Raw genomic sequence first — 21874 nt, 5'->3', positions numbered from 1 at the left:
AAGTATATGTGAGGCCTTGAGTTTAGTTCTCAGTGTGAAGAAGAAGGGAATAAATGGAGAAAGAGCAAGTGAGATGGCTCAGCAGGTAAAGATGCTTGCCACCAATCCTAATGGCCCAAGTGTAATCTCCAGCCCCACATGGTAGAAAGAACCAACACCCACAAGTTGTCCTCTGACTTCTGCAAGCATACTGTGGCACATGTACCCTGCCCAGTCCCCACCCAATAAGTAAGTAGAAAATGTACTTAAAGGCATAGAGAAGAAACAGGCCCCTGTGTGCTTTTAGCCTCTTAGCATTATACCTTCTGAGAAGTGAGTACAATGGCCACCATCCCCACCTCTGACTGGCACCGTGGGCAAGCAGGAAACAGCTCTGGCATGACATGCTACTTGCTTTCAAACTTAACCACTGCAAGAAGCAGTGCACCCTAGCATGGCCTTCGGGAGAGTTGGTCTGCCTTGCCTCAGACTCTTCATCTGGAAAGTGTACCAATGACAGTTTGTTTAGATTTTGTTTTTTGTGTTTTGAGCCAAAGTTTTAACTATGTAACCCAAGCTGACCTGGAGCTCATTACCATTCCCCTGCCCTAGCTTCCCCAGTGCTCAGCTGGTGATAACAGTTTCTTCTCATCTGTGTCAGTGTGAGTGTCCCATTAACTAATCTATGAGTAAACACTCATTATTCCCTAGACATTAAGTGGCTGCAGTAGAACGGGCATTACCGAGACCACAGAGGTAGCTATAAAGACAAAAGTGGAGTGGAGCTGTAGCTCAGCAGAGTGCATGCCTAGCGTGCACAAAGCCCTGGGTTCAACTCCCAGCACCACATAGAGTGGACATCTGTAATCCCAACAACTCAGGAGGGAGACACGAGAGGGTCAGGAACTCACACTCACAGCCTGGAGATGTGAAACTTAGAAATCAAAGTATTTTCAGAAGTGCTGTTGAGAGTACCATAAACCTATTCCAGCAACCAACACAAAACCGGGCCAGCCAGATGGCACAATCAGTTAAAGTACTTTCCAAGTAAGTTTGAGTTGGATCCCTACAACAAAAACAACAGAAAGTCTGATGCAGGAGGCTTGCATCTATAACTTTTATGGGGGGATGGGAGTCAGAGACAGGAGACTCTCCAGGAAGCTCATAGGGCAGCTGGCCCAGAGCACAAAGCAGAGACAAGAAAAATGCTGCCTCAGCATGGTGGAAGGGGACAACAGACTCCCAAAAGCACGTCTCTGACCTCCACATGGGCAAATACATACATATACATATGACACACACACACACACACATCAACAGTGAACCCAGTGACCTCACACGGACTGAGCATCTCGCCCCCTTGTGCCTTGCAGGTGGTGTGCGGAACTGAACAGGCAGGCTGGCAAGCAGCCAGGCAGCTCCTCACAGAGGTAAACACACACCCTGTGACTCAACAATGCTGTTCCATTGATTTACCCAAAAGAAATAAAAAAAAAAAAAACAAAAAAAACTTCTGTCCACACACTTGTGGACACGTGTCCATGGCAGCCACATTCACAGAAGCCAACCCGGATGCCAGTCCATCAGTGAAGGAAAATATCAATCCACACAGGCAGAAACCATCCGGCCATAAAATGAAATGAAGCTTTGACACAGCATGGACACTGCATCTGACAGGAGGGGAAAAAGACACAAAAGACCACCAAAGGGAGGTGTGAGTAGAGTCAGGGAGATCAGGAGATGAGGGTCATCCTTAGCTACGCAAGACCCTGTCTCCAAATAATAAATAGGCTATGTAAGGCTGCTCCGAGTATATGAAATGTCCAAACGTCCAGAAAAGAAAAATCCATTAGTGGGGAGAGAAAGGAGGTAACTGCTTAATACACAGGGCTTTGTGTGTGTGTGGTAACAGAGATTTTACACAGCCCTATGTGGACTAAGTAAAGGCTCTACCACTGATAATACCTTCTGAGTGAGCTTCACAGAGTGCCCCAGCTCCTCGCTGGGAGATTTCAGGCGGATGTCCTAAAGTAAGCTATATACCCAGCCCTTTCATTTTTTTTTTTCTTTATTTTTAGAGACAAGTCTCACTAAATATCCAGACCAGCCGTGAGCTCACTTTGTAGTCCTGGTTGGCCTTGAACCTGTGATCTTTATGCCTCAGCCTCTCAAGTGCAGAGACGGTAGGCACCACCAGGTGCAGCCCTTGCTGTGGTTCAAGTCCCAGCACCCACATGGCAGCTCACAACCGTCCGTAACTCCAGCCGCAGTGGGGACACCCTCACACAGACACAGACACATGCAAGCAAAACATTAATGCACATAAAATAAAAACAAGTAAATCATTTAAGAAAAGATTTTGGAGCTGGGAATGATGGCACACTCCTGTAACCTCAGCACTCTAGGAGGCAGAGGCAGGCAGATCTCTATGAGTTAGAGGCCAGCCTGATCTACAAAGTAAGTCCAAGACAGCCAGGGCTACACAGAGAAACCCTGTCTCCACAAACAACAACAAAAAGATTTTAGCCGAGCAGTGGCAGCGCACGCCAAATTCAACATTCTTGCCTCAGCTTTCCGAATCCTAGGATTAGGAGCCTGACCCACCACATCTGTCTCAGGGGATTCACTGGGAGGTTGGGGGGAGGCCTCACAAGTTCTTATTGTCAAAGCCACATGTTTCTGGGAACTGTTACAGAAATCTCAGGAAACAGAGACCCATGGGAAATCTAAGCTTCAGGGAAAGGCACCGGCATCTTATGGCCAAATAGGAGACAGATTGCCCAACCAGAAATTACGATCCAGCTTTAGTAACCAAGAGCACGTAGTGTTTGCATGGCATTGCAGGAGGCTAGCACCTGAACACGCAGTCAAGACAAAATCTTTTTACTGTTCTTGGGTGGGTTTTTGTCTTTTTCATTTTGGAGACAGGGTTTTTCTGTGTAGCCCTGGCCGTCCTGGAACTCACTCTGTAGACTAGGCTGGCCTCAAACTTGCAGAGATCAGCCTGCCTCAACTTCTTGAGTGTTGGGATTAAAGGCATGTGCCATGATGCCTGGCTGCGTCCAGTGCTCTTAACCCTGAGCTATCACTATGGTCTCTCTCTCCTCTCTCCTCTCTCCTCTCTTTCTCTGTTCATTTGCTTATTTGGGTTTTTTGTTGTTGAGACAGGGTTTCTCTTTGTAGTCCTGGCTGTCCTGCAAATCTCTCTGTAGACCAGGCTGCCCCCTGAACTCACAGAGGCCCCCTGCCTCTGCCTCCCAAGTGCTGGGATTGAAGGTGAGGGGCACTACACTCAGCTCCAGCCTCTTTTAATTTTAATTTTTGTTATTATTGTGTGTGAATATACACTCTGCATATGCATGTGTGTAAGTGTGGATGTGTTTCACAGCATCCATGTGGAGGCCACAGGACAATTTCAGGAGCTCTCTCCTTCCACCATGCTTTTAACTTCTCAGAGATCTAACCTGTATGCAAGATATATAGATATGTATGTGTGTATATATGTATATATACATATATGTGTAAATTTATAAAAATAAAATTTTAAGGCTTTATTTTAGAGGCTGGAGAGATGGCTCAGCAGTTAAGAGCACTGACTATTCCAGAGAATGTGGGTTCAATTCCCAGCACCCACATGGCAGCTCACAACTATTTGTAACTCAAGTTCTAGCCCTCACACAGACACATGCAGTCAAAACACCAATACCAGTACACATGGAATGAAAATAAATAAATCATTTTAAAAATTTATTTTAGCTAGGCAGTGATGGCACATGCCTTTAATCCCAGCACTTGGGAGGCAGAGACAGGGGGAATCTCTGAGTTCAAAGCCAGCCTGGTCTATAATAGAAGTTCAAGGACAGCCAGGGCTACACAGAGAAACCCTGTCTGGGGGTAGGGAAGTGTAGGGGGGAAGAACTTCCTTATTACTAATTTAAATTGTTTTAATTATTTTATTTTTATGTATGGGTGTTGTGCTTGGTGCCCACAGAGGTCAGAAAAGGGCATGTTGGGGTCCCCCCTGGAACTGGCAATTCCGATGAGAGCAGTGGGCACAGGGAATTGAACATTTCTCTGAAAGAGCAGCCCGTGGACTTAACCACTGAGCTACATTACCACCACCACCACCCCAGGCAGGAGTCTAGTTGGAAGTTTGTCTAGAACCCACTAGTGTGGGGCTGGGGATAACACTAGTGTCTACAGTGTAGAAGCGTGGGCTCCATTCCTAGAACAAAAGAGCAGGCCTAACAGAAAGGCCCGGAAGTGCTTTAGACAGAAGAAAATGAATCTAAGATGAAAATGAAAAGGATTACTTTTCTTTGGCCTTGGGAAGAAAAAATCAGGCCCAGCCCAGAGAGGAATGTGAGCCAGGAGAAAAGGTTGGCCTCAGGCCTGACACCTGCTGGAGCCTCGTCAAGGTTAACCACAGTCAGCCAGAGGGCACCCACCCATGACGCAGTCCCCCAGACTGGCTGCAATAGCCACCAGATTGACCCAGCACAGGTAAGGCGCTCCCTGTGCCACCTGCAGAATCAGCGCAGGACAGAGCCTGCTTTCCTGAGCTATGGAGGAACCACCATCCTTCCTGGCCCTCAGCCTGGAGTCTCTGAGGGCATTCCTGACTCCAGCAGGCATTCCACATCCCATCCTGCAGGAAATCCTGTTGATTCAGCTTGGAAAAACAGAGGCCAGCCCCCAGCAGCTACTCCAACGCCATCATCTCCTTCCAGACTAATATCGTCACTTCCTTAGTGCTTCCGAGCCAGCTGCCAACAGCTGCCGGCACACCACCAGGCCTGGCAAACTTTAGAGAAGAAAGCCAGCGAGAGCGTCAGGTTCCCTGCAACTAGAATTGCAGACAGTGTGAGCTACTTGAGTGCTGGGAACCAAACTCAGGTCCTCTGCTGGAGCACTCCAGCCCTTAACCGTCTCTCCACCCCCGAAGGAAAAGGCACAGCCCAGGATGTCTTCAAACTCATGATCCTCCTTCCCCCTTCAACACATTCTATGGTCATGTGCCACCACAACAGATCCTCTTTCACAAACACCGTGTCTGCTTTATTGTTTTCATTCTGAAATTCATTTCCTCACTGAAGCTATGAATCCCAGTTTGGCTTGATTGGAGGTCCCTGTGTGGAGAATGACCTCTTCACACTGTGGTGGATAAGGGAGCCGAACTGTGCTGTCATGAAATGACGCCCCTCCCCCTAAAATGATCCAAGACAACCTTCCACTAAGCATCTTCTCACATTCACAGTTCCTCTTGTCATGTAAGCTGATTTTTTTTTTCACAGCCATTATTCTGTTTACCAAAGTTAAATTCTATAATAGGTACTATCAAAATTACTTTCTTACTTTTGAATGTGACTCTCGAATTCAAAATATAAAATTACCTACATGGGGCCTGGAGAAATGTTTCAACAGTTTGAGATATCACACTGCTCCTGCAGAGGCCCCAAGTTTTATTCACAGCACTCACAACAGATGATCTACAATCCCCTGTGACTCCAGCTCCAGGGAATCTGACACCCTCTTCAAGCTTCCATAGGTACTAGCACTCATGTGCACATACTCAAACATAGATACTCATGTATACACATAGTTAAAATAAAACATACCGATGGGCAGTGGTGGAGGACATCTTTAATCCCAGCACTCAGGGAGGCAGAGCCAGGTGGATCTCTTAGTTCAAGGCCAGCCTGGTCTACAGACTGAGTTCCAGGACAGCCAAGGCTACACAGAGAAACCCTATCTCAAAAACAAAACAAAAAGCCCCCAAAACTAAAATAAAATAAGACGTATTTTTTTTAAATTACTTATGTGGGCAATAGTGCAGCTCAGTGTATGCCCAGAATGCACAACCACTGTATTCCATCCCTAGTGCCAAAATAAAGCATAAAAGTTATCTACATGCCTTACATTTTCTTGTTGCTATATTGAAGTGGTATACTTGTGAGCCACGCCCCTAGCCCGTCATTGGGCAATTCTAAGCAGGTGCTCTACCACTGAGCCACACCCCAGCCCTGGGATTTTGTTTTACATTTGTTTACCATAGTACCCTAGTACTAGAATGGTTCTTGGCACAAAGAAAGTCCTCTATAAATATTGGTTGTGAACCTAAGATTGGAGTTCAGTGGTAGAGTGCTTGCATTCAATGCTTGATGCCCAGCAGAACCCAAAACAAATAAATGAATAATTGGAGGATTTTGTTGTTACTGTTGTCTGGTTTGATTTTTGTTTTATTTTGTTTTTTGTTCATTTGCTTGTTTGGTTGTCTGGGTTGTTTTGTTTTGTTTTGTTTTGTTTTGTTTTGTTTTGTTTTGAGACAGGGGTTCTCTGCATAGGAACTAGCTCTATAGACCAGGCTGGCGTTGAACATGTTTTGGGTTTTGTTTTTGTTTTTGTTTTTGTTTTTTTTAAGACAGGGTTTCTCTATGTAGCTCTGGCTATCCTGGACTTGCTTTGTAGACCATGCTGGCCTCGAACTCACAGAGATCCTCCTGCCTCTGTCTCCCAAGTGCTGGGATTACAGGTGTGTGCCACCATACCCAGCTTCAAAACATGCTTCTTGTTTTGAATAATTGTAGTCTGCTTTTGGTAAGCATGCTCCATCTGAATTGTCAACCATCTTCCCAAGGCAACCTCAGAAAAAGAGGGTTCAGCCCCATGTTTTGGTTTCTTATTTGATGTGTTTTTTGTTTGGCAGGGCTGGGGAGATGGTTTAATCAGAAAAGTAGCTGCTGTGCATGCATGAGGACAGGAGTTCAAATCTCTAACGCCCATGTAAAAGCTGGCCATCCGTGGGTGAAGGTGTTTGCACCCAAACCTAATGATATGAGTTCAATCCTCAGGGTGAAAAGAGAAAACCAGTTCCTTAAAGTTATCCCCTGACCACCTTATTCACTCCATGGCACCCAAACATGCATACACACTAAATTAAAAATGAGTAAGTGAGCCAGGTGCGGTGGCACACACCTGTAATCCCAGCACTCGGGGAGCAGAGGTAGGCAGAGCTCTGTGAGTTCGAGGCCAGCCTGGTCTCCAGATCAAGTTCCAGGATAGCCAAGCCTACACAGAGAAATCCTGTCTCAAAAAACAAAAATAGATAGATAGATAGATAGATAGATAGATAGATAGATAGACAGACAGACAGACAGACAGACAGACAGACAGATAAGTGTTGCCCTCTGATCTCCATGTACACATGATGGGCATAGATACTCATAATAATTTGTTATTATCTTCTTATAAATAATTTTTAATTGAAAAATAAGGTGGCAGAGATTCGGGAAGATACGCAATGTTAATCTCTGGCCTCCACACAATGAATGGACACCCACATGCACCCGTGAACAGTTACATGCACCTTATACACACTCTTTTGAAAGAAAGAAAGAAAGAAAGAAAGAAAGAAAGAAAGAAAGAAAGAAAGAAAGAAAGAAAGAAAGAAAGAAAGAAAAAGAAGAGAAAGAAAGAAAGAAAATGGGCTGGAGAGATGGCTCAGTGGTTAAGAGCACAGCTGTTCTTCCAAAGGTCCTGACTTCAATTCCCAGAAACCACATGGTGGCCCACAATGGGCTGTAATGGGATCTGGTGTCCTCTTCTAGCCTGCGGGCACACACTTCAGGAAGAACACTGATATGCATATATATAATATACGTGTATACATATACACAATATACATACACATAATAAATAATTCTTTAAAAAAATGGCAATCCTCATGTACACGGAGACCTCTCCTTTCACCATGTGGGTCTGCTCATTTCTTTGGAGATGGATGCCAGGTTTTACCATTCAGCCTGAAAGCAGCATAAACACATGGTTGCCATGACGACTCCACATCCTCATGATAGTTTGGTCTGTACCAGCCAGATGCCCACTGGGCAGCATTAAAATGATGTGAGATAAAAATAGAAATGCAGAGAAGAACTAAGCCTTTAGCCTGGAGGTCCCACACATCCCACTCTAGCACCTGCTGTTCGGGCTTGCTACAGTCAGAGCCTCCACTTCCATTCCCCCTCCATTACACACACACATAACACACACACACACCACTGTCCCCTCTGTCCCTCATACTTCCCAACCTAGTGACCCACCTTTTCACCTCTCTCTCTCTCTCTCTCTCTCTCTCTCTCTCTCTCTCTCTCTCATTTTTTGGGACAGGGTCTCATGTAGTAAGCCATGGTGGGCTCAAACATTCTATGCAGTTGAGACTGGCCTTGAACTCCTGATCCTCCTGCCTCTGCTGCCTCTCCCTTCTCAGCCCCTGGGCCTCTACCAGGGCACAGACAGTGAGCCCTGCAGGGGAAGGTCTTCTCATCCATCCCTTTGTTTCCAGCCTTGCCGGTAGGAAGCCGGCTCTGCCTTCCCTCTGCTCAGTCTTGGCAAGCTGCCTGAGAAGAGCAGATGTCAGGCCACAGAGGCCAAAATGTGCAGGAGCAATTGCAGCAGGGACAACAGGTGGGGAGGGAGGTCTGGCAGGGGGAACAGTGTGTGCTGAGAGGAGGCTCAGGACAGGAGCCTACCCAGGTGGGAAGGGAGGTCTGGCTGCCAGAAGGGTAAGGAACAGACTGGCAAGGAGAAGAAATCTGGGCTTGGTGGAGGTGTTTGTTAGCCCAGCCCTTGGGAACCTGGGGTGGGAGGATGGTTTCAAATCTGAGGCCAGCCTGGATGCTACATGACCTTTTCTCTGAAAAGGCTGGGGATGTAGCTTAGTTGGTAGAGAGCTTGCTTGATGTGCATCATGCTGGGGTTGTCCCCAGCAGCTCATAAAATGGCTGTGGTGGCTCATGCCTATATCCCAAGCACTGGGGTGATGGAGTCAGAAAGATGAGCAAGTGGAGGTCATCCATGGCAGCATAGTGAGTTCCAAATAGCTTAGGCTATATAGGGAGACCATATTTTATGTTATGTTGTTTATAATATATATGTAACAGTATTTTAATTAAAGTCTTATTATGTAGCTCTGGCTGGCCTGGAAGTCAATACAGAGATTGGGCTGGCTCATACTCACAGGGATCCATCTGCCTTTGCCTCCTACCCTGAAAAAAAAATATTTAAGAAAGAAAGAAAGTGGGGGAAGGAGGAAGGGAGAGAGGAAAAAAGGGAAAGATGGAAGAAGTTGAGCAGGAGACGGGGAGAAGGAAGTGCTGGGCGGGGGGCTGGGGAAGCTGAGCAGGCTGTGGGTCAAGGCCTCCCTCCCACAGCCTGGAGCGCAGGCAGCTCTCATCCACCACAGGACACTTGGAGGCAGCTGGAATGTTAGGGGATCTTTTTACTTTGGGATGAAGGGGGTCTGTGTGTCATTTTGAGAGACGCCCAGCCCGAGGGACAACCCTCGCCTCCCAGAGCCTTCTATGGGCTGCTTGGAGAGCATTCCATTGCTGGACCTTCTGGCACAAGTTGAGGAAACTTGGCAGCCTCCACCGTCCTCGCTGCTGGGTCGCTGCTCCAGCTGCCTCCTCCTTCAGGGCCAGCCTCTCTCTCTCTCTCTCTCTCTCTCTCTCTCTCTCAGCCTCTTCTCTCTCTCTCTCTCTCTCTCTCTCTCTCTCAGCCTCTTCTCTCTCTTTCTCTCTCTTTCTCTCTCTCTTCTTCCTCCTCGCTTCCTCTTCTTCCTCTTCCTTCTTCCTGCTCTGCTCTCTGACACAACCCCTTAAGCTGGTGTTTTTATAGAACACTTTTTAAAAATATGGGAATTGATAATTGAAGGCACATGGCATGCACTGAACAGGAAGAGATGGTGAAAACCCACTTATCTCCCTCTCCCCTCTTCCATGCCCTGAGGCCCTTCCTGGGAGGTACCCCAGCCTCTTTCATCCCATCCACACAGGCTCCAGCTGGATAGGCTGTGAGTTAGAGGTGGAGGCTCTGAAGCAGCCACATCAGAGGCCCCCAGCGGGCTGGCCTTCCCACAGGATGCTTAGAGGGCCAAAAGTGGGGAAGGGCAGAGCCTGCACACTCACTTGGACCAGACCCAGTCCAGGGTCTTAGAAACATGTGTTTTCTCTCAAAGTGGACATTATGTAAGTGCAGAGGAGACAGTTCTGCTTAGGACACTTACAGGCCCTATGCCTTCCTATTTTTGTACGTAAGAGTGGATTTGTGGGCTAGAGAAATGGCTCAGCAGTTACGAACACTCGCTGCTCTTGCAGAGGACTTGGGTTCGATTCCCAGCACCCACACAACAGCTCACAACCATCTATCTGTAATTCCAGGGATTCACCAAAACACCCACCCACACAAAATAAAATAAAATAAAGATTTTTTTTTTTTCAAGACAGTTCTCTGTGTAGCCCTGACTGTCCTGGAACTAGCTCTGTAAAGCAGGCTGGCCTCAAACTCAACAGTGCTGGGATTAAAGGCATGTACCGGCACCACATAAATAAAGTAAAAAAAGGTGTTTTCAAGCCGAATGGTGGCACACATCTGTTATACCAGTATTGGGAGGCTGAAGCAGGAAGAAGCTGAAATTCAAAGCCAGGCTCAGCTACTTGAATTTCTAACTCACACACAATATGGGCTGGTAAAATGGCTTAGTTGCAGAGCTTGATGAGCTCTCTGATCACCCTAACCACAGGCTGAAAGGAGAGACCTGACTTTGACAAGTTGTCTTCAGACGTCATAGAACATTTACCTTGCCTTCACATAGCCTTGGGTTCAAACCTTTATCCCGGCACTTAGAGATGAAGGCAAAATCATCAGGAGATCAAAGCCAACCTCAGCCAACAGAGGGAGTTTGAAGCCACCCTGGGCCTCATGAGAACCTGCCTCAGAACAACAGGAACAACAACAATGTTCTGTGTTTATCTACTGGTTTGAAAAAATGAGAATTGTGCTACACACCTAGAGTCCCAGCACCCAGTTGGCAGAGGCAGGAGGATGGCCATAAGTGCATAGCTAGTCTGGTCTACAGCAAGTTTCAGTCCATCCAGGGCTAGCTACATAACAAAACAGGAGGAAGGAAAAAACAAAACAGAAACCAAACAAACAAACCAAAAAACCCACTGGCCTGTGAAATTCCTGTAAGTTTAGCAATATACTGTAGAGAACTGAGGACTGATCCCAGCCATGTCAAGACACCCATCAACAGAACTCAAAGATGAGAAAGCAAATGCCAACCATTTTAATTTTGTTTTGTTTGTGGAGCTGAGGATTAAACATGGGGTCTTATGCAAACCAGGCAAGCTTTTTTTTTTCCTTCCACCCAAGCCCCCACACCAAATGCTAAAATGGCCTGAGGATTGTGCCATGCTTCCCCACCCACAATGCACTGCTCCTGACCTTTCCTGCCCTGGGCCCTTTGCACCTGTCTATGGGTTGTGTGCCCATCCTTACCCTTGATAACCACCATAGCTCACTTTCTCTCTTCTTTGTGGCCTTTGTTCATATGTCATCGTTGGTTAAACTTTCTCTACTTTATTTAAAAAAAACACCTCAAAATTCACCCCCAACTTCTGTCTTCTGGATAATACTCCTCTGAGATGTGTTAGCATTCTGGAGGCATGAATGTCAGCCTAGACTACATGAGACGCTGTTGTCAAAAAAATAAAGAAAAGAAAAGAAGAACCTACCCATCTGGTCTCCTGATCTACAAATACAGCTCTGTGAGTGTGCATATGCATGTGTGTGTATGTATATGTGTGTGTGAGTGTGTATGTGTGTATATGTGTGCGAGTGCATGTGTTATATATGTGTCTGTATGTGTGCATGCATGTTTGTGTGTATGTGTATATGTCTATATGTGTATGTCTGCATGTATGTATGTGTATATGTATGTATGTGTGTAAGAGTGTTTATATATGTGTTTGTATGTGTGCATGCATGTTTGTGTGTATGTGTATATGTATGTGTGAGTGTATGTGTGTGTGTCCTGGAAACTGAACTCATGTCGTCAGGCTTGCAGGCAAGTACCTTTACCCACAGCATATGAACGGAAGGGAGAATCATCCCTCTTTAAGGATATGATCACTGGTCTGAGTTCCATGTTCCAGGAATGGCCCCACACCCATGCACATATGGACTGCCCTAACTGGACAAGAAAGAAAGAAAGAAAGAAAGAAAGAAAGAAAGAAAGAAAGAAAGAAAGAAAGAAAGAAAGAAAGAAAGAAAGAAAGAAAGAAAGGAGAAATTTGGAGTGTGACATGTTAAGAGGACATGGGCAAAGCTGGAGGAGGAAAGAGGAGGGTAGATACGATCATATTTCAGTGTACATGTATGAACCTGTCAAAAATTAAAACTCTTTAATTTTTATTTGTAAGTATGTGGAGAGTGGGGATGAGAGTCCAGGTGAGATCTCTGACCCTCTCAAGCTAGTTACAGGTAGCTGTGAGCACCTGACGAGGGTTCTGGGACCCGAACTCAGATTCTCTGCAACAGGCTTTTAACTGGCAGCAGGGAGTGGTTCCGATTAAGTGGCTTCAATACCTTTTTAAAAATGTATCATTTACTTTATGACATTTCGTTGTTTCACGGCATGTATGTGGTCAGGGGACAACTGGGGAAGACGGCTCTTGCCTCTACTATACTGAAGCTGGGTCCCTCTTGTTTCTACTACTCTTCTGTGTACTCCAGCCCCCCTACCCCCAGCTTCTGGGCAATTCACCCATCTCTGCCTCCCCCCTTGGGGTAAGAATCCTGGAATGTAGGTTTCCATCTTCGTGTGTGTGTGTGTGTGTGTGTGCGCGCGCATGCTTTTTGACTGCATGATTTTGCACATGCATGGACACATGTGTGGGTGAGGATCAGCCTTAATGGCCTTCTGCTGTGTTTACTGAGGCAGGCTCTCCCCTAGAGGCCAGAGTTTGCTCCTGTGGCTAGTCTGACTAGCCATCTTGCTATCGGGATCCTCATCTCTGCTTCCTAAAGCTAGGCGGGCCACTACACCACACTGACATTGATGTGGGCTTCTGGGATTTGAACTCCAGTTCTCAGGCTTGTGGGGCAACAGCCTTCACCACTGAGCCTCCTCCTCAGCCCCCATGGTTTCCAACAATCAAACTCAGGTCATCAAGCTTTCACTCCTACTGCCTTTACCCCCTGAGCTATCTCTCCATCACTCTTTTCTTCTTCTTTTTGAGACAGGGTTTCATTCCATAGTCCTGATTGGCCTGAACTCACTACCAGGATGGCCACAAACACACAGATTCACCTGCCTTTACCCCCCAAGTGCAGGGATTAAAGGCATGAGCGACCGTGACCAGCTTCCCTTGAGCTCACCATCCTCCTATTTCCGCCTCCTGAGTGCAGGATTACAGGTGTGGACCCCCATACTCAGTAGTTTGTCCCTTCCTGACTTCCCTTGTGTCCAGTCTTCTGCTCATGCAGGGGCATCAGGAATGGCTCACACAACAGACTACAGCTGCAATAGGCATCCTTCCACACTGCTGTGTCAAAGGGTGTGGGAGGTCCTGCTGTGAACGCCTGCCAGGCAGCCTTCGGCGGTCCAAGGAGGCTGTACCCATTTCCACGCCCACCAGCAAGTGTGTCACAGGACACTGGCATCGACTGAAGCCAACTTCTCGGCCCAGACCTTTGATGGTTCCCTGGGCAAAGCCTGGGGCAGGCTTGCACAGTCTCGCCTTGTCCCTTTCTCCTACAAGGTTACATTAAGACCTCATCGTGACTCCTTATAAACTCCACATGACAGACTGAGGAGACTGGCTGTCTGTTCTCAGAGACAGGTGGTGTCCCCACAACTCTGGCTGTTCATGCCTTTCTCCAGGGGCAGAGGGGCTCAAGGCCTTACTTCCTGTGACCTCTCAGCAGGCTAAATCCGTTTAACCCTGTCATATTTGGACCTGTTTGTGTGGCTGAAAACCCTGTTGCAACTATGGCCAACAAACTCTGGCATTGACTTGTTCACCTCAGCCAAAAGTGGTGCGTGGCTGGGGATGTGGCTGGGGTGTTGGAGGACCTTCCTCACAAGCAGAAGCCCTGAGCTGGACCTCAGCAATGGCATGGTGATGTCCTCCTGTAATCCCAGCATCCAGGAAAGATGAAGGCAGGAGGAACACAAGCTCAGGATGGCCTTGGCTACATAGCAAGTTCAAACCCATACAGACACACACACATACACACACACACACACACGTAATAAATAAAGTATCTTTAAACATAATATCAAATAGAGCAGGGCAGATGACTCAGCCAGTAAAGTGGCTGCCGCTGAAGCATGAGGACCTGAGTCTGGAAACCAGGACCCACATGAAAGCTGGCTGTGGCTCCATGCACCTGCAGTCCTAGTGTTGATCCCTGAAGCTCTCTTCTCAGCCAGCCTAACCAATCTGTAAGCTTCAGATTCCACGAGAGACCCTGACTCAAAGATGGCAGTGGAGAGTGATTAAGAAAGACAATGCTGACCTCTAGCCTTCATATGCACCTGCACCCGTGTGTGTGCTAAAAGAACATATAACACACACACACACACACACACACACACACGAGAGAGAGAGGGCCTGATAACCTGAATTCAGTCCCTGGAACCTACTTGGTAGAAGGTGAAAACATCAACTCCCAAAAGTTGCCCTCTGGCTATCATACATGTGTGTTTGCCAATACACACACACACACACACACACACACACACACACACACACTAATCATCATCATCATCATCATCATCATCATCTTAAAAAGAGAGAGAAAACACAATATGATACAATAGTCAGAGACCTGTGGTTGCAGCTACTTGATAGGCTTATGTGGGAGAATCACTTCATTGCCCAGGAGTTCAAGGACAGCCTGGGCAACTTGGCAAGATGTTATTTCAAACTGATGATGATGATGATGATGATGATGATGATGATGATGATGATGATGAGATGGCTCAGTGGTTAAGAGCCTTGCTGCTCTTTCCAGCACCCACATGTCAAGTCATAATCTTCTGGAACTCTAGTTCCAGGTGATCTGCCCTCTGTAGGCACCAGACCCAACAATAGCTGCCTAAGAATCCAGCAGTTGCTCAGTCCAAGAGGCTGGGTGTCTCAGCTGGTCTTCAGCATGCACTGGAATCCCAAAGAAGTAGTAGGCTCTAAGGCCAGTGAAGGAATGGACTTGCTAGCAAGAGGCAAGCAAGCAGGCAAAGAGCAAAAGCTTCCTTCTTCGATATCTTTAAATATCCTTCCAGCAGAAGGTGTGGGCCAGATTAGAAGTTCATTTTTCCAGTTCAAATGATCTTTGTTAAAGGCCTGTCTTCCTACTTCAAAGATCCAGATTAGAAGTGGATTTTCCAACAAAAATCCCTCAGAGATGGGCCCTCCATTTTGGGATTTTTAGTTAGTTCCAGATGTGGCCAGGTTGACCACCAAGAACAGTCATCACACCAGCTGTGGTGTTGCACACTTGCACAGTGGTCGATGCTTTGATGAGTAATGAAGAAGGGTCAGGAATTCAAGATCATCTGGCTACATAGAAAGTTCAAGGTACAAGGCAGTCTGGGTTACATGAAACTTTGTCTCAAAAAAAAAAAAAAAACAGAGAGAAGGCAGGAGAGATGACTCTGTCGTTAAGAGGATGAGGGTTCCGTGTCCAGCAACTCATAACTACCTGTAACTCCAGTTCCGGGAGATTAGGCATCCCACGCAGTGCACATGTGCAGGCACTCCCCATGGCAACTCGTACAAAGGAAGTCATTTACTTGGGGCTGGCTATGGTTTCCGAGGTTTATTCCATTGTTGACATGGTGGGAAATGTGGCAGCGTGCAGGCAGGCATGGTGCTGGAGAAAGAACTGAGAGTTCTACATCCTGATTCCCAGGCAGAAGGAAGAGAGACCCTAAATGTGGCTTGGGCTTCTGAAACCCCAAAGCCCATCCCTAGTGACACACTTCCTCCAACAAGGCCATGCCTCCTGATCCCTCCCAAGTAGTCCACTCCCTAATGACCAAGCATTCAAATATAGGTGCCTATGGAAGCCATTCTTATTCAAACCACTACACCATAAAAATACAACTGAAAAAAAAGCTCAAAAGAAGAGGAGGGCTGAGCGTGGTGGCTTGTGTCTTTAATCTAAGCACTTAGGAGACAGATACAAGCCAATCTTTGAAAGTTCTGGGCCAGCCTGGTCTATATAACAAGGTCCAGGCCAGCTGAGGAGGAGGAAAGAGAGAAAAGAAAGAAGGAAGAAAGGGAGGGAAAGAAGGAGGGAGGCAGGGAGGAAGGAGGGAGGGAGGATACAGTGAGATGTGAGATGTTTTAGCAGGTAAAGGTGCTTCCCACCAAGCCTGACAACCCAAGCTCAATCCCTGGGACCCAAACAGTGAAAAGAGAGAACCGATTCCCACAAGTTGTCCTCTGACCTCCATATGTATGCTGTGACTTGTTTGCCTTCTCCCCAAAATAAATGAAAAGAAAGAAAGAAACACACAAATAAAGAAAGAAACAAACAACAACAACAACAAAAAACAAACAAACAAACAAACAAAACAAAGAAAGGTCAACAGGAATGGCCTGGTGGTTAAAAGCACTTGCTGAAGCCAGGCATGGTGGTGCACACCTGTAATTCCAGCACTCTGGGAGGCAGAGGCAGGTGGATCTCTGTGAGTTCAAGGCCAGCCTGGTCTACAAAGTGAGTCCAGGACAGCCACGACTGCACAGGGAAACCCTATCTGGAAAACAAGCAAGCAAACAAACAAAAGCACTTGCTGAGCAACCAGGAAGTCGTGTGTTTCATCCCCAGTGCCCACAAGTGGGCGTGGTCTCATTCACCACTATAACCCTAGCACTGTGTGGGGGCAGTGGAGAAAGCTAAATCTCTGGGGCTTGCTAGCTGCCAATCTAGCCAGAAAAATGTGAACTCCAGTTTCAGGGAGAGACCCTACCTCAAAGAAAAACTCTGGAGTAAAAGGACCCAGTACGCCCCCCTCCAGCCTCCTCTTGTGCACATGTAGCATACCCCAACATACACACAGGCCCATACACGACACTTCCACACACATACACACAAGAAAGAAAAGGGGCAGGATGGGAGGGAGGAAGGGGGAGAGAAGGTGGGTGAGGGAGGTAGTGGTAGTTATATCAGCAGTTTGAGGCAAGTGTTTCCCAGACAGAAAATGTCCTGATTCTTCATGCCTGCCACCCTCAGGGAAAGTTCTCACAGAGTGTCTGCTCTCTGAATAAACTAACAAGGTTCAGGGCAGGTACCTGTGTTCCCTCAGAATCCCCAGAACAGAGCCTCCTTCTCAGCTATCACCCAACACAGGCTGACATCAGGTTGTGCTCTCTCTGAGTATGGCCTCACCTGTATCTGAACAAGTCTTTTTTTTTTTTTAATAATTTATTTATTTGTATTTTATATACATTAGTGTTTACCTGCATGTATGTCTGTGTGAGGGTGTCTGATTCCCTGGAACAGGAGTTACAGACAGTTGTGAGCTGCCATGTGGGGGCTGGAAATTGAACCCAGGTTTTCTACAAGAGCAGTCAGTGTTTCTTAAAGGAAGTGGTTCTTGGTTGTTTTACTTTTATTTTTATTTTTTTGAGACAGGGTTTCTCTGTGTAACAGTCCAGGCTATCCTGGAACTTGCTCTGTAGATCAAGCTTGCCTCAAACTCACAGAGATCTTCCTGTCTCTGCCTCCCAAGTGCTGGGCGCTGGGCTAGGAAACGGTTCTTGTTTAGCTGGTTGGTTTGTTGGTTTGGGGGGTTTTGAGTCAGGCTGGTTTTAAACTCATTACCAAGGCTAGGTTGATTCCTCCTGTGTGTCAGGATCACAGGCAAGCACCACCATGCTGTTCTCTCTTTCTCTTTCTTTCTTTCTTCCTTTCTCTCTCTCTTTCTTCCTTGCTTTTCTTCCTTCCTTCCTTCCTTCCTTCCTTTCTCTTTCTTTTTCTCTCTCTTTCTTCCTTCCTTTTCTTTCTTCCTTTTTTCCTTTCTCTCTCTCTTCCTTCCTTCCTTTTTCTTTCTTTCTTCCTTTCTCTCTTCCTTCTTTCCTTTCTTTCTTCCTTTCTTTTTCTTTCTTTCTTTCTCTCTACCTTCCTTCCTTCCTTTCCTTCCTTCCTTCCTTTCCTTCCTTCCTTCCTTTCCTTCCTTCCTTTCTTTCTTGACTAGGATCCTCTGTGTAGCCTTGGTTGTCCTGGGCTTACTTTGTAGACCAGGCTGGCCTCAAAGTCACAGAGATCCGCCTGCCGCTGCCTCCCTGAGTGCTGGGCTCACAGACGCCCACTATGCGCCAGCCCTTTTTATAGACCAGGCTGGCCTTGAACTCACAGAGATCTGCCTGCCGCTGCCTCCAGAGTTCTGGGATTACAGGCCTGCACCACCACGTCCTGCCATGCCCTGCTTTCTAAAGGGAAAGTTAGGCAGCAATTTCAGCCTCTTCACAGCTTTCCAGTTTGTTCTCTGAATAGTATCCAGTGGGTGGGGCCATGACTGAGGCTAAAATAAATTCAAATGTCTGTTCATTCCCTTGCCAACATCCACCTCACCAAAAAACTATTGAACCTTGTGGGGAAAAAAAGTTAGTTTTATTACAACTATTTATTTGTATTTGTGTGTGTTATAAAATCAAACATAATGATTGATTAAATAAAACAGAATGAGCAAAATGGAGAAATGAAGCTGTATTATATAAATGCAGGTTTATTGGGAGCTTGAGAGAGGAGGCGGGGAAGGGGAACACGTGTTGGGGAAGAGGGGGTGAGAGAGAAAGAGGACAGAAGGGGAAAGGGAGTGATGGAACCAAGATGTCGGTTATGTAGTGAGGGGCCTCTGGGAGAGAAGCCCCGCCCCTCAGTGGAAGGGAGGGTATGGCCACCACGCCCTGCAGCAGGTAGGGACTTTAACAGTAATCATACTTTACCAATAGAGTAGCTGAATTTGATAAGGCTTTCTGTGGGAAAGCACAAATTCGGGGACCTGTAGAGACCATTAGTGTTGCTTTGCAATGTTGTTGTTGTTGTTTTTTTTTTTTTTTTTCTGAGTGCAAGTGCCCACAGAGACCAGAGGCATCAGATTCCCGGGAGCTAGAGTTCTAAGTGTTTGTGAGCTGCCAGAACAGCCTTCGGTGAGCCTGGCTTTTCCTCCTCTGGGCTGGCACAGCCTACTCCAAAGAATCACTGTCTGAGAATGGCTGAAAACCCTGGCACTATTGTAACAACCTGGCCATTTCATATCCACGAAGTAAGAATTTGGACACTGAACAAGTCGTTTCTTCTCTTGATTTTTTTTTCCTTTCTTCTTCCAATGATAGGTGGAGTACATCTCTAGCCAAAGGCGTGGTGGCAGCGTCACACATTGCTGGAGTGAGGTGCTCGAAGCAAGTGCTCAGCTGGTCTTGAACCTTTGTTTATTTAGTTTAGATGGGTCTGTCTGTCAGTGCGCATGCGCGGCAGTGCCAGATGCCAGATCAGATAATAGCTTGTTGAAGTCAGTTCTGAGAATCAAACTCTGGTTCTCGGGCTTGGCAGCACACCCTTTACCTCCTGAACTGTGTCTTGAGGCCTGAAGGCTGGGAGATTTGTGATGATTTTTGTTTGTCTTGTTTTTTGTTTTATAAAGATTTTCATTTTTAATTATGTATATGGGGGTGTTATATACACACAAGTACGGGAAGTATGGGTGCCCATAGTAGGTAGAGGCATCAGATCTCCCGGAGCTGGACTTACAGGGGTTTGTGAGCTGCCTGACCTGGGTGTGGGAAACTGAGTTCAGGTCTTCTGCAAAGCATTACAAGGTTTAAACCACCCAGCCAACTCTCGAGCTTCCTGAGTTCCCCGGGGCTTTAATTTAATTTTAATTTTCATTTTATGTGTTAGGTTTGGTTGTTGGCTTGCATGTATGTCTGTGCACCACTTAGATACCTGGAGCCCCCGAGGGTCCCAAGAGAGTATCAGGTCCCATGGAACTGGAGTTATGGGCATTTGCGAGCCATCATGTGGAGGCCGGGAATTGAATCCTGGTACTCTAGAAGAGCAGCCAGTGGTTAACCTCTTAACCACTGGGCCCTCTCTCCAGAAGACAAAAGCATGTCAATATAGACTAAGCTACTCTAACACTCCCAGCAATCCTCCTGCCTCAGCCTTCTGAGTGGGGCAAGTACTGCATCCTCCGGAATCATACAGATAAGGACAATAGGCTCAGGTGTATCCCTCTCAACCAAGGTCCCCAGTGAGCCTTAGGGCCAATCCCTCTCCTTGACCCTTACTCCTCTACCATTACTGTGCCCTGTCTCTCAGAAATATCAAATGTTTCTCTATCCAGGTCATCTGAGCCCAGAGAGACCCATGGGGTCCAATCCTGCTTATAGTTTGCTGGCAAGGGCAAGTGCCTGAGGAAATGCTCCACTCCATTCTATGCTGGCTGTGGGGAAAGGAGAGAGGGCAACCCCTGGCATCACAATGCTGGGCTTCCAGGCCTAGAAAGGAGTGGTGTCACTAACCACAGGGCCTGACAGGCTACAGCTGGGAGAGGCCTGCAGGGCGATTTACAAGCCAGCATGTAAATAAGTAAGTAGGAAGGGCGGGTGGGACCTTCTCCAGTTCCCGGCTCAGAGGCCAGCTTGACCAGGGGCAGGGAGCGCCTACTCAAGCAAACCAAGGGTCCCGCTGCCTCCTTTACTCACTCTTTCTTTTTTTCTTTCTCCCCTTCTCACAACCTCCAACTTGTTATGCAGCCAAGGATGACCTTGAATTCTTTTTTCCCCCTAACTCAGGGTTTCCCTGTGTAGCCTTGGCTGTCCTGAACTTGATTTGTAGACCAGGCTGTCCTCGAATTCACAAAGATCCCCCTGCCTCTGCCTCCCCCAGTGCTGGGATTACAATCGAGTTACTGCCCTGCCCTGCTGACCTTGAACTCTTGATCCTCCTGCATCCGCCTCTCAAGTGCTGAGTTAAAGGGGGTGTACCACTGTGCTAGCCTTGTACCGTACTGGGGGTGTTGTATGCAGGAGCCAGGGCTTTGTGCATACTAAGCAAGCACTCTACTACTGTCATGTAACACATACTGCATTCAAAGTCACTGAAGCTGGCCGTGAGCTCTTGGTCCTCCTGCTTTAAACCCCAAATGCCGAGAATAGAACATCACCATAATACCTAGTAGCTAGAAGAAGAAGAAGAAGAAGAAGAAGAAGAAGAAGAAGAAGAAGAAGAAGAAGAAGAAGAAGAAGAAGAAAAGGTATTACTGTGTAGTAGAGCCTGGCCTTGAATTCATAGTAATACTCTGACCTCAGCCTCCAGAGTCCTGGGGTCACAGTTCTGAACCACCACACCTGGCCTTCCTTCTGCTAAGTCACACATCCCAGGAGCCATCTCTCCAGCCCTGCCCCATATTTTTCCATTTGGGTACTCAGAATTAAACTCAGGATCTCATGCAAAGGCATTACAAACATTTTACCCATCTCCTCAGCTTTATCACTCCATTTTCATTCAAAGGTCTTTGGGGCCCAGGGCAGCAGCCTAGTCTAAAACAATAGCCTCTTTCTCTCTTTATTTAGGCTCTTTGTTAGCTGTTTATTTAGCTGGTAATGAGGATGATACCAGGGCCTTGGCTATCACTGAGCTATACTTGTGGGCTCTATTTTTTTTTTTTAAACAGAGGCTCACTGTGTAGCCCAGGCTAGACTCTGTCTGTCCTCTCACCTCAGCCTTCCAAGTGCTTGATTATAGCCATGCCTACTTTGTAATTTTTATAGGATGAAAATACACACGTATAGATTAATGTCAAGGGAAAAGATGCGAAACAGTAGTACTGGCTCAGGACACACAGGTTGGAGTCAGGAAGCCATTGGTAACCACAGCTCAGACATGTCCACAGCTGAGCTTTAGAACTGATACACACCAGTAATCTCAGCAATCAGGAGGTGAAAGCAGGATGATAGCAAGTTCAAAGCCATCCTCTATATTGAGTTCCAGGCCAGCTAGGGCTACATAGAAAGACCATGGGTTTTTGTTGCTGCTGTTG

Source organism: Meriones unguiculatus, chromosome 1 (genome assembly GCF_030254825.1).
Source record: "Meriones unguiculatus strain TT.TT164.6M chromosome 1, Bangor_MerUng_6.1, whole genome shotgun sequence".
NCBI lineage: Eukaryota > Metazoa > Chordata > Mammalia > Rodentia > Muridae > Meriones > Meriones unguiculatus.
The sequence above is the reverse complement of the archived record's forward strand: the minus strand, read 5'-3'. Positions refer to the sequence as shown.